Genomic DNA, 12148 nt, shown 5'->3' with positions numbered 1-12148 from the left:
ATGATTCATTAAATTCAATGAGTTAACTGAACTTATGAAGAATCCAGGACAGAAACATAATTCTTCTTTCTTAGTTACTTATGTGTGATTGCAAACATTTTACTGTGACTGTGACTTGCAATTTAAAACTTGTTTTTCCCTCTTCTCTTTTCCTCTCCAATTAGAAAGAGTAATGTCTGTGCAACAGCCCAGGTTGCATGTGCCGATATTTATGTTATGGGTCTTTAAGATAGAAAGGCAGATCATTTTAATGGTGTCTATGTTTTTTTAGAACAAGTTTCCCATTCTTTTTTCTGTACCACAACTATCCATCCATCTGTGATCATCCAATGAGGTTACGAGACTGCAAATGACTAACATTTCCACTCATTTATCTTCTGTGACTTTGTTCCAAATACACCCTCCCTTGAAAATGTGAAATTGAGGGGTTTCCCCAAACTAGGGATGGGGAAAGGTTATTATGTCGACCTGAAATATGTGGTCTTAAGTGTTTTGGTTAAGAGACAATGGTGGGGACTTTAGTGACTCTCCATTCATTCAACATACAGAATAAAATCAAAATTTCTTAGCATTACACATAACACCCTTTAGGGTCCAACTTACTGACTTCATATTACTGTTGCCAACATCACCAGCCCCTTCCCCCAGCCACCAACCCTCTCTTTCATCCATGCTTAAAAGCTTAAATTTTCTTCCAAACATACCATTATATTATGTGTCTTTGGGCCTTTGCACATGCTACATTCTCTGCCTAGGATTCCATCCCTCCGTCTCTACAACATTTATTCTTCCTTAAATATCCAAATAAAGGGTTTTCTCTTCTGTGAAGCCTTCTTTGATGCTTGCAAACAATGCTAATAGCCACTTCCTTTGTACTTGCCCATTATTCAGTGGATTTCTCCGTTACTGCATTTATAGGATTCTGCATGCTCATATCCGCCTAGCCCCATTTCCCGTGAACACGCATTCATACTGTGCCCTCGCTGAAGTCAAGGTTCTTGTCCTATTGGCTTTTGTCACTCCATTGCAAAATATATTGCCTGGAGCAAAGTAGGCTTCCAGTAAATAACTGGTTTTCTAATGGCTCTTCTGTTTAACTTGAGGGTGAAAAAATACAATATAAATGGACTATCTTAGTTTCAGATTCTAAATTTGTAAAAAGTTAAAACTGAATGGTACTAAAATGGAATGATTCTGGGTATTAGGATGAAGGAGACTGTAAGGGGAGAAAGATAGTACTTTAGAAGACCAAGAGATATTTTCAGGGAAAACTAATTAGAAAAGAGGAAAGAGAATCAAAAGAGAGATGATGCCATGATGGGACAGAGCCCAGTTCTACAAATGACCTGCATCAAAGGGGATAATAGACAGAGGCTGTGCCAGGGAGATGGCAATGACCTGGAGAAAATGGAGGCTGCAAAGGTTACAGTGGGTGTACCCTTGAAAGGCAAGTGTTCTGAGCCCCAGCAGAGCTTCTAATAAACAGCTTCTTAAAATCAGGGCAACTGGGCTGCAGCCTTAGTCCCTGATAACATCTCATAATCCACAAGCTTTGAAAGAAATGAAGAGAAATGGAGGAAGAAAGAGTATGGGAGAAGGAAGTCAGAACAAAAGAAGGCAGATGAGAGAATAAGGAAAGAGAGAGGGAGGAAATGAAGGAAGGAAAGAAGGGAGAGAAGAAAATCTAATCAATACGTAAAGCTGGCTTTGATGGAGAATTTCTCTGCCTGAACAGGTTTTGTTTCTTGTTTAATTAATAATACCCACATATTTCAATATTCAAAAGAGAAGGCCATGTGGAGGCAATCAATGATTCCATATTTCTTATGAATCTTTTTTTGATATATTTTATAATTATGCAAACATGTCCATATTTCTTTTCTCCATCATATTTATATAAATAGTCATGTATTATACATACATACTATGCATTTTCTTCTGCATTGCACTCTTTTTCACTTATAATACATCTTCAAGTTCATTATCACTGCATAAACAGTTTCCTTAATTTTAATGGCTACCTTGAATTCCACTGAATGTTTTTATACTAGTTTGTTTAACTAGTATCTCACTGATGCACACTTAGGTTGTTTCAATCTGCTGAAATGTAACAGTGTGTTCATGTGTCTAGATTCACATACTCATTAAAATTCAAATAGTTGGTGGTATATTTGCTGAATAATGGAATTGCTACATCAAAGTATACGGGCTTTGTGATTTTGATGAATATGCCAAATCACCACCATAGACGAGGTACCAATTTCACATTTCCATTATTACAATGATGTGTGTACCTCTTTTCCTATAGCCACATCAAAACGGTATGCTACCAAAACTCTTGGCTCTTCAGCAGTCTTCAGGTGGAGAACAGTATATCTGTTCAGTTGTTTACATTTTTAGACATCAGGTTCACATAACTGAGTTATCATGGTTTTTGGTTCATAATGCACAATTATCATTGGGCCATATATGACTCTCCTTGACTAGATATTATTTGATTAAACAATTAATTAATTAATTAGTATAATTACATCCATGGTCCTCACCATACAACTCAAAAACTAAACGTTAATTGGGTATACATATAAGAAAATGGATGTACTTGGGGCTTTGCTGGCTTTCCTTTGCCATGTTTTCTAGAGCTAGCATTCTCTACTCTAAGGGAGAATGCAAGGTAAACTCTCCTCTTGCACCACATTTGTGCCCTGCAGAACTATCTGACAGAATACGTAGTACCTTTGCCTTTCCCCTGATGTCTCATCCAATTACCCTCATACTTTTTGCCATCAGCTGCATTCACTCTAATTCACCCTCTTGATAAGCTCCCTGGAAGTTTCCACTGCAAAGGTAAGAGATTAGAATTCAGAGACTGGAGATTTCGGATTTGTCTGCTGCATTGGTAATGAGAGAGGTACCACCGTCCTACTGACAATGACCAAAGATATTTCCCCTTTCCTGACATAAATCTGATGAGATAGGGATTCCTTTGCACTCACATCAGTGCTGTCTCTATGGAGAGAGACAGAGGATTTACTAACACATGATGGAGAGAGAGGACTGAGGGAGAGGATGTAACTCCCTATTCATCGAAGACTTTGGCAAATGGTTCACAATATTTCATCTCAACTCATACTCTGCCATAAAACTAAAGGACATAAAAGAATATCTACATGAATGTCCCTTCATACATCTCTGTCTTGCCTTCCCTTCTATCTCATCTCAGATAACATTCCCCAGGACCATCCTGCAATATGTTATACTCGGAAATTGCTCTACCTCAGAACTTCCTAAAACAGACCCCACACTTTCTCTTCATAATCTACTAACTTTACAGTGTGCCTGCTGATCTAACTTTTTACCTCATCAAACTATCTAATATCTTGAAACTCACAGGAAACTACTGAATCTACTATGCTCTCCCTCCAGATTATATTTTAATACCCCTCTTTATATTCATGTCCACACTGAACTTTACATGTATGTTTTTGCCATTTTGTCCATTCGTTATACATCCTTTTGAAAAATTCTAAAGATGAATGAATTCCAATTCTGCACCTTCCTGTGATCTATGGAGCCTCCAACCAGATGAGTTGTGTTGATATAAATTCATTGAGCCTAATTTCAGTTAGGATTTAAACCCTGCCCAGAAATATCTTAACCTATATTTCTACTCATCCTGCTTTTCCAATATTTGTAAAGTCAGACCCTGCCCTTCTCCTCTCACTCCTAGTAAATATCACTTTCTACTGTTTTGCAACAATTTAGAAACTATTAAAGTGAAAATGTTTGAAATTTCCATCAATTCATAAATCTACTTTAATCAATATCCCTGGCAACATTAGCAAGAGCAATTTCGGTAGAGCAGCCCACGTAAGGGAGCCAAAGTTGGATTGGGTTTAAGAATGTTTCTGGAACAAAATTTTTACCCAAAATATTTTAGGATGAATCAATAAATGAACAATGAAGAAATTGAACGTAGAAAATAAGGAGGAAAACTTGACTGTCTCTCTTTCTTCTCTGTTAGGGCAGGAAAACAAATGGGTGCAGATGAAGGTAGGTTTGTGTACTTTTTTAAGTCTTCATCCTACTTGCCCTTTTGGTAACATTAGGCAGTGGTAGTCTCTCCCATCTCCAAACACTCTGTTCCCTGGTTCTTATTTTGGTACTAGCTCTCTAGCTTTCTGTACCCAGCCACTGAGTATTGGAGAGTCTCAGGGATCGCTCATAGGCAGCCTTCTGGTCTCACAATGCTTTTGCTTTTTTTCAGTAGACAATTATATTCATGTTCTGAAATTCAGTAATAATCTATTTGCCAATGATTTTGAAATAGTCTCCTCTTCAGATGTTCAGTTCCAGTTGTCAACTGGACATCTTCACTTGGATGTCTTACAGTTGCTTAAAATTTCTCAGAGCCTTCTCATTGTCATTAGGATGTAGTCTAAGTTCTAACTTACATAATCTGTATTCTTCCCTGCCCTTCCTCCTCATCTAGTGCCATTCACCCTTGTTGTCCAGTCTCTGGCCACACTTCAGCTCTCCAAATGTGCCACAATCTTTCTTGTGCATTTTCCATTGCCTGGAACACTCTCTTCATCTGATAAGCTGGCTGCTTGTCATGTTCCTTCTCATCTTTAGGCCTCTGCTCATGCATTAGTTCATAGGAGAAGCTTTCCTTGACTCCCCAGAGAAGGAAAGCTTCCCTGTCTTACATTCCTATAGCATGCTCTATTTCTGTATTACACACTTACTCTGCTTCTAACTACGTTTCAAGTTCTGTCTTCTCCACCAAACTACAAACTCCACAAGAGTGATGCTCATAGCTATTTTATTCATTGTCATGTCACCAGTCCCTTGTGTTAGTGGACACTAGCCACCCCCCACCCCTCATTGCCCTGGGGCAAGACCTGTGTCAGTAACCTGTGTCTCTCTTGGCCCCTCCCTAACTCCACTCCCACACTTACTCTTTCCCAGGGGCAGAGAAGGAACTTAGCTGATTGATGAATTGGAGAGAAGGATTTGCGGAAACGTTACTTTCCCCCTTTGGTCACTTGGCTGACAGACTAAAAGCAGCATCTTCCAAGAGCTTTATCAAAATATTTTTATCTTCATCTCTCAGTTTCTTTAATCTGTCTCTCAACTGCTTTCAAACTCAGGCAGAGAATGGAAATTTTACTTATTGGGCCCTCTAAAACTGCAGAATAACCCAGTGCCTGGCTTACCGTAGCTATGTACTTATTAAATAAATTTATGAAATAATTTACCAATGAATTAAATTTGAGGTTGTGAAATAATGGGAGAATCAAAGAGGACTTTGGAATAGAAAGAATAGAATCAGGGATGGTAGAGGAAGAGGAGAAGGCAGAATAAAGAAATGATTAAAAAAGAAGGGATATAGTAATAGAATATTTAATGTAAATTATTTCATTAATCTTCAAAACAATCCTGAGTAGAAAATAGAGAAAAAAAGGACATAATTAAAATACTGGTCAACATGAAAAAAAAGAAAAAGAAGTTGGAGAAAGGATCCATTTTTCAGAATAGAGTATCAAAGGGGCAAAGCTCTAGATAAAAGTCAGAAGTCATAGATAGTGAGGGTTGCAAGGAATTTAGAGACCATGTGGTGCATTTTGCTTCTTGAAAAGTGAGAAAATAGGTTCTCAAGGTCACAAAGCAAGTTGAAAGCAAATTTGAGACCAAGGCCAAGTTTTTTGACTCTCAGTTCAGAGCCATTTCATTTCCCCAGGCTGCTTCCTTTAAAATGTAAGGAATCTAAAGAAAGGTCAAAAAGAAGGATACACTGGGGGATTGGGAGAACCAGATGAATGATGAAAAATGTTGTGTGGGATGAGAAAAGTGAATAAAAAAATGAAAGGACTCATTTCTAATTCATAGGTGTTTTACTTTAGTCAACATTTAGTATCTGTGATTTAACAATGGTTTGGCTCATAGAACAGGAGAGCAAAACATATGAAAATATGGTGCTGGCAATATCATCCATCAATCTGAAATATAGAGTCCTGGCTGGTCTACATGCAGGATAAAAAGTCTTCATTTGGAACAGCCCAGTATGCTCAACCAAATACCAATATTTCATAGTTCTTTCATCTAAATTAGAAAAAGAAATGTCTTCTGTCTAAAGCATGCACCCTGTTGTGGTCTGCCTTCCAAAGAAAAATAAAGCAGCCAAAAGTTAAAGGGACCAGCATGTCATTTTGGGGAAATGTTCTTTTTCTATTTTCCAAAAGAAGTAGTGGAGTGGGAGGTAAGAAATAGTGATTTTCATTTGAAGGTCAAACTTTGTCATTAACATTCTTTTTGGTGTGTGTGTGTGTGTGTGTGTGTGTGTGTGTGTGTGAGGAAGATCAGCCCTGAGCTAACATCTGCCAATCCTCCTCTTTTTGCTGAGGAAGACTGGCCCTGGGCTAACATCTGTGCCCATCTTCCCCCACTTCATATGGGACACCGTCACAGAATGGCCTTACAAGCAGTACGTCAGTGCGTGCCCGGAATCCGAACCGGCGAACCCTGGGCCGCCGCTGCAGTGGAGCGCGCGCCTTTAACCGCTTGCGACACTGGGCTGGCCCCTGTCATTAACATTCTTTAGTGGTTTTATTTCTTGAAGTTTTGAGATAACAGTAAGTATGGAGCCATTAAAAATAGAGCAGAATTTATATTTTCGGGGGGTTTAATTCAATTGTATTGCATATATAGTGTATGAAAAGCTTATAATGTACCCTGTATGTTCTTTGGGCTTGTGAGAATATGGTCCTTGTTATCAAGTATCATGTAGTGTCTGGGGAAGGCAAAGAACCTGCACAGGTGCATGTGATTCTATATTACATAGCACTTACTCAAATAAGCATAGTGCAAGGAAGACAACATTTGTTTATAAGAATAATTAACTTTTTTTCTAAGTTATTGATAGTTTCTCGATATTGTTCTAAAATTTCTACGTAGATTTCCTCATTTAATTCTCATCACAATCTTTTCAGGATTGCTATATTACTAATCCTGTGACCCAGATGAGAATTCTGGCGCAGAGAGAGGGTAGGAAAATTTCTTTAATTTCCAGAGCTATGAAGACACTGATTACATCCCAAGAACTTCCTAAAAATGATTTTGTTTACACAGAAGTCATGCAAAAAAAATCATAAGCTTTAATTTACCAAAAATAGAACTGTTGTACACATGCTTTATTTATAGGGTTTCTGAAGGCTCATGTAAAACATCAAATCAGGCATTTCTTGGGACTAATGTATGCAGTTTTCCCTAAATCATCCACAGTCAACAGAGAAAGTTTCTTGATGGAATTGATATTAAACTTAAGCTCACGAATTTTGAAAAGGCTGTCGGTAAAGAGTGGACCAGGGAAAAGTAAGAGGCAAGACAAAAATATTGGAAATGCAGGAGCACCTAGGGAGAAGCAGGCTGGCTAGTTGGGCTCCTGTGGGGTGAGATGAGCTTGACAAGGTAGACAGGGGCCCATCAGCAAAGGCTTTGAATGTGAGGCAAAGGAGTAGGGAACAACCGCAGATTTTCCAAGGCCCCAATTTGTCCTGGATTGATGACTGGGTAGTTCTAAATTGAACCCAGGCTTCCCATTGTTTGGAATAGACTTACTTCTGGCAAAGTTTCAGTCCAAGAACCTTTTAGAAGTTCATTAAAAACCTCAAAAGCTTTTTCAAATACCAAAAGGCCCCAGCACTCTATTTAAATGTAAATATACTTGAGAGTTTAAATTCTAAGATTTAAGAATGAATGGGGGAAAGTGCTTGAAAATAAATGTTGTTTGGAAAAAAGAAATGGAAAAGTGATGAACAGTGAGGGACCCAGGCAAGATTTGAATGCATCCAGTGCCGTGGGTTTTCAGAAATCATTTGAGCCATCACTACAGTTCTCTAATGCTGATCATAAGTCAGGGAATTCAGAAGTTGACATCAGAGACAAGAGCCTCTGGACATCGAAATACAAGAGAATAAAAACCACAGAATGAAAGCTCAGCTGGGTTTGGGCAGAGTTATGCTTCCAGGTGGCTGTTTGTATTAGAAATCTGTCAGGTCTGGATCTGTGATGAAGGGGTGACTGAACCGACTTGGTCCACAGAGAAGCCTGGTCCCATCCAGATGGTGCGCGTGCTTCCATGTTGATGATCATAATCTTTTGCTTCTCAGTACCTCCCATGTCAGCGCCCCCTTCTAGGACTTCTACAGCAAATCAGTTTTATAGAATATTGTGTTGAAGACAAAGGAGAGAATGGATGCTGAGTTTTTTAATATCGCCATTTTGAAAAAAAGAATGCAGAGAAAGTAAAAAGACAGAGCTAAAATGTAAACTTGCCATTGTTTATAGTGCAGAAATATACATAACAGATATTTCTAATGCTTACCCCTTCCTTAATCTCCAAATCAATTTGTGAGACACCTAATTTTTATACTGTTAAATTCTATATTGTTTATAGAACATATAAGCAATACAGAGATTTTTTTTTCTGTTTTTTTAATAAAAATCATGCATTATGTTAAATACCTATAATGTTTATACATTTCTATAAAACAATATAGTTTTTTATCATAAAACATAAAATTATTAATTTTAGAAAATACAAAATGAGCAATAAAAATGCATCTATAAACTCACCAAGAAGAAATGATAGCTAATATGTTTGTTCAGATTTTTTCCATTCTTACACCATAAGCACACTCTTTTGTACACAAAATTTTTGACAAAACTGGAATCATGCCATATGTAAATTATGTTTAAAAATTTATATTGTTTATACATTTCTATAAAACAATATAAGATTTTTAAACACAATATACTGTTTGTATTTAAAAAATAGAAAAAATTAAACTGTGTTACAGCTGGATTAGTATCTAAGAAGTCAGTGATCCTGTCCCCCAAAATTGTTATAAAGGGATTTTAGAATATTAAATACGATAGTTGTATCTTTGGGAGAGTCTTGAAATGGTATGGAGAATTTATTGAGAATTGCTGCATATTTTGGTATTAAATTAAAGGATCATCATTTTTTGACCTCACAGGACCATTTTGGTTTGACTGGGCCAATCAGCCAGTTTACAAAATGCAGAGGTGCCATTTTGGAGATTTTCAAATATAAGACGGAAGTTTTTTTACACAGCCAAGTCTATGTATTAATTAAAATCAAATGAGTATGATATTGTAACTTTAAATACAAATCCTATCCTAAGACATAGGCCTTAGGAGTTAAGGTGACTTCTCAGAGAATGACATCCTTCCCTTTGACAGTTTTTATACACCTGTTTGTGATGGGCATGAGCCCTGGTGGCCTGGATGCTGTTTCCGAGATGATGCATAATCTAATCCCAGCCATATGATTTTCCCCAACCCCTAACCATCCCTAAACTTCACACAAGCACCCCTCATCCAAAAGAGTTCTGTGTCAGATGCTAGCAATGGGTTACACTCAGAAACTAGATGAAGCTCTGGAAGAGGTGGAGGACATCTGACATTTTTATAAAAACTGAAAGTTTAATTGCTCGGTGTTTTGTGTTGAGTCAAAATGTCCCTGCAAATAACAGGGCTTCATGTAGGCAACATATCCAGTCTTAGGATGCAGCATGATACAGTGGATGCAGCATGACGTGGGAGAACGTCTGAGCTTTGGTATAAAAAGCCCTGGGCCTTAAGTACAGGTCAGTTAACATCCTTGATCTTAGTTTCACAACCTTGTTTTACAATTTTCAGAAATCCAAAAACAAACAATTAACATTATAAAAGAATAGTAATGTTTGCAATAATTCCACAATGCAGAGAGAACCACTTCTAGTGTGTTGATGTGCTTATGTACAACTAAATATACAAAACTGTAATAATATAAATACTCTCTTATTTCCCTTTTCAAAGGTCATTTGATTTTTAATCTCTATTGAAAATATATGCATAATATTTGTCATATCTATACAATATCATTTGTTGAATCATTCCACTAATGTGAAATGCATAGGTTGTTTACCGTCATTCATTATTATAGAAACTATTCTGGTGAATATAACTTAGGTAGATTTTTGTTTGAATTCCAAATTAATCCTCAAGATGGAATCCAAGTGTCTTTACAGACTTAAAAAATAAGCATAAGTAAAGATACTGATATGTATTGCCAATTTTTTTTTTATTATTATTATTTTTTATTTTTTTGTGGGGAAGATCTGCCCTGAGCTAACAATCCTCCTCTTTTTGCTGAGGAAGACCGACTCTGAGCTAACATCTATTGCCAATCCTCCTCCTTTTTTTCCCCAAAGGCCCAGTAGATAGTTGCATGTCACAGTTGCACATCCTTCTAGTTGCTGTATGTGGGATGCCACCTCAGCATGGCCGGACAAGCGGTGCGTTGGTGTGCGCCGAGATCCGAACCCAGATCGCCAGTGGCAGAGCGCGCGCACTTAACCGCTAAGCCACCGGGCCGGCCCCGGGAAATTGTTTTTTTAATTTCCATAATTTTACATTCTCACCAGTCATGAATGAAGACTGTCTCAATACACACCTTCAGGGTGATGGTTATTTTTCTTCAAACTGCCATTTTGACACAAAAAAGACATCTTATGGATTATTTAATTCACATTTATTTGATTGATAGTGATGTCGAAGAAGATTTTTTCATATGGGTCATTTGTATTTCTTCTGCTGCAAAGTTTTTGTTCATATACTTTATCTACTTATCAACCTGCGTGTCAGAATTTTTAATAACATTTTACAATGTATGATTATAAAGATACTATGAAGAATTTATTCAATAATTGAATAATTAATTGAATAATTTTAGAAAATACAAAAATAAATCGGCTCTAAAACTTTCACCTATAAACTCGCCACAGGAAGATGACAGCTTTTAATATGTTGGTTCATACTTTTCCAGTTTTATGCCATAAACACACTCACTCACACACATACTTTCGCTCACACATGTAATTCCTTACAAAACTGGAATCATGCCACATGTAAAAATTTTTCTTCATCCATTTACTTTTTTAATCTATGTTTCTTTATATTTATAGTGAGTTTCTTGTCAACATATGATTGCGTCTTGTTGTTTGAACCACTCTGACAATCTCTGTCTTCTAATTGGTACATTTAGACAATTGATGTTCAAAGTGAATGTTGATATAGTTGGATCAATATCCACCATACTTGTTACTGTTTTTTATTTGATGCACTTGTTCTTGTTCTTATTTTTGTCTTTCATTCTTTTTCTACTTTTGTGGTTTTAATTGAGCATTTTATATAATTTCATTTTGTCCCTTTTAGTAGAATATCAGTTATACTTCTTTTTTTACTTTTTTAGGTGGTTGCCCCAGAATTTGCAATATACATTTATAACTAATCCAAGTACATTTTCAAATAACACTATGCTACTTCATGGGTAGTGTGAAAATCTTATGACAACTAAATAATCCTAATTATTCCTCCTTCTGTCCCTTGTAGCATTGCTACTATTTATTTCACTTATATCTAAGCATACATAAGCATATGTATGTACTCATATATGATATGCACATAAGCATACATAATCAAATACACTGTTGCTATTATTATCTTGAACAAAGTGTTATTTTTTAGATCAATTAAGAATAAGAAAAGTAAAAGTTTTTATTTTACCTTCACTTATTCTTTCTTCAATGTTCTTCCTTTCTTTTTGTAGATCCTAGTTTCTGATATATTTTCTTTCTCTCTAAAGAGCTTTCTCTCAAGGCAGGTCTACTGGCAACAAATTCTCTCAATCTTTGTTTGTCTGAGAAAGTCTTTATTTTTCCTTCATTTTTGAAGGTTAATTTCACAGAGTACAGAATTATAGATAGGTGGGTTTTTTGTTTTTTCCTCTCAACACTTTAAATATTTCCACTCATCATGCTTGTATGGTTTCTGAGAATTCAGATGTAATTCTTATCTTTGTTCCTCTGTAGATAAGACATTTTTTTCCCTCTGGCTTCTTTCAGAATTTTTTCTTTATCCTTGATTTTCTGTAGTTTGAAGATGATACGTCTAAGTGTAGCTTTTTGGCATTTATCCTGCTTGGTGTTCTCTGAGTTTCTTGGATCTGTGGTTTGTTGTCTGGCATTAATTTGAGGGAAAGAAGGGGCCAGCCCGGTGGTGCAAGTGGTTGAGTGCACAT

This window comes from Ceratotherium simum, chromosome 8, assembly GCF_057802395.1.
Source record: "Ceratotherium simum simum isolate JZ-2026a chromosome 8, ASM5780239v1, whole genome shotgun sequence".
Taxonomy (NCBI): domain Eukaryota; kingdom Metazoa; phylum Chordata; class Mammalia; order Perissodactyla; family Rhinocerotidae; genus Ceratotherium; species Ceratotherium simum.
The sequence above is the reverse complement of the archived record's forward strand: the minus strand, read 5'-3'. Positions refer to the sequence as shown.